The following is a 1,958-nucleotide window of genomic DNA, read 5'->3' as shown; positions in this document are numbered from 1 at the left end:
GCAAGCCGATATCTTCACAAAGCCCTTGGATGAGAAGAGATTTAGCAAGTTGAGGTGTGAGCTAAATATCCTAGAATCTTCGAATGTTCTTTGAAAAGGACACTCATCCTAACACTTATGCAAAATTGATGACTTAGATGTGCAACACGCGAAGAAACATTTTTCTTCAATCAATGAAGACTAACACTCTAAGTGTGAAAAAATTAACGAAGAATTTGATTCCCAGAGCCTTACGATAATTGTACGCGGTGTCTGAAATCATCATTCTTATACGGTGGGTCACGCCACCACCAAAAGTTGAAAATCTTCAATTTGAGTTTTTTTTTGTTTTTGAAATTTCTCAGTTGTTCAAATTCTTCAACTTTGCATTGTCTTCATTGTCTCCGTCATTTTTCTTCATTGGCTATATATATCAGAACCGTTAGTTTGCTTCAAGATCCGAACTTTTCTATGGATAAGGTTCCTATTTGTTCAATTATGGATGATCGCATTTACCAAAGAGGAAGCCATGTGGGGGTCCTTTATGCGAAAGTGGACGAAAAGGGCAACCTAGCCCTGCGGTGGCAGGAGTATTCATGGAATGGGGGCAACTCCTTTCTAGCTTTGGTTCTCAAGCATCGCCTATTCTTGGTAAGCCTATTGGATAGGTTTTGTTGCTTTGCTAATGGTGAAAGGTTCCATTCATCCCTAGCTATTTTTAGTAAGTATGACCATCACTTGGCTGTATGTCCAGTCGAACGGTTCGACACCTTTTAAATCACATGCACAAATAATTGCACATGTTCTTGCTGCCTCGGTTGGCACCGAAAATAAGGAAATAATACATCTCTTTTTCATTTACGCTACCGGTTAATTGTACTCATCAGGGATCAATAAATTTGAACAGTGGCGTAATGTGTTCTTCGGCTATATATAGCTGCCGCTCTTTATCAGTACTAGTGACACTCACTTAGTAGCTTCAGTGGGAGTTATGTGAGATGGCCCTAGAAGTAATTCAAGGGGAAGCATTTTCATGAGTATTGTTAAGGTTGAAGATTGTTTTCCTTTCCAAACGACCAGTGCTCAGAACATACTCTTTTTGGAGCAAACTGGAGGCCTTTGGACGCGATGATTGACTAGCAGACATACACAGGCACCACACATACGATCCATGCACTGGCTCCTGATTGGCCCGTTTAAGGATTGATCCATCCATGCATGTTCAACTATGTACCCATCATCTGGCACTTGATCGATGCGAGCAAAAGCATAGACGACAAGAGACTATATTTTTTATTCCTAGTAACATATATTATCACACTTCAATGAGTATTAGTCGGGCTATAAACATACTAACAATCGACGGATTTATGATTGGTTTTGAAAGATAATATGAACGAAACGTACTAAAAGGAGAGGAGCTAATGATGGGGTGAGCTTGTGCCTGAAATGGGAAGACGTGCAGCGCCAGAGCAGGTCTGTGATGCGTAGCAGCCTTTGACTTGTGCCGTTGTGCGTATGCAATAAGGGATACGCTGCAAGATCCTCTCTGCCACATCTCCCAAAAACACACATGAAATAATGACATGGATATCGAGAGCGGCGGTAGAGCACACGAGCTCGCTTGCTCCCGCTACTTGTACGAATGGGACAAAGACGTGTTGGTACGTGTATTGAAGGCAACAGTAGAAAGCAGAGAAAGATATGCAACGTCCAACACTATCAAACGGTGACGGCGCCGTCTGAAATGACGACACCACGGCGGTGGAAAATTCTAGCCTGGAAAGTAAAAAAAAAAACTCATTGTCATGGATGTGTTTGTGCTTTTGTGTACGCCACATATAAAACTGTAAAAAAGCTCATTTTTGATGGTATACATCTATATGTATCGTGTACTTTTTCAGAATTTTGAGATGTGAATCTCAAAAAAAAATTGATATGTGAAAGTACAATTTTGGAAATAAAAATGGGCTTGAAGG

The sequence above is a fragment of the Triticum aestivum genome, chromosome 7B (assembly GCF_018294505.1).
Source record: "Triticum aestivum cultivar Chinese Spring chromosome 7B, IWGSC CS RefSeq v2.1, whole genome shotgun sequence".
In the NCBI taxonomy this organism is placed as follows: domain Eukaryota; kingdom Viridiplantae; phylum Streptophyta; class Magnoliopsida; order Poales; family Poaceae; genus Triticum; species Triticum aestivum.
The sequence above is the reverse complement of the archived record's forward strand: the minus strand, read 5'-3'. Positions refer to the sequence as shown.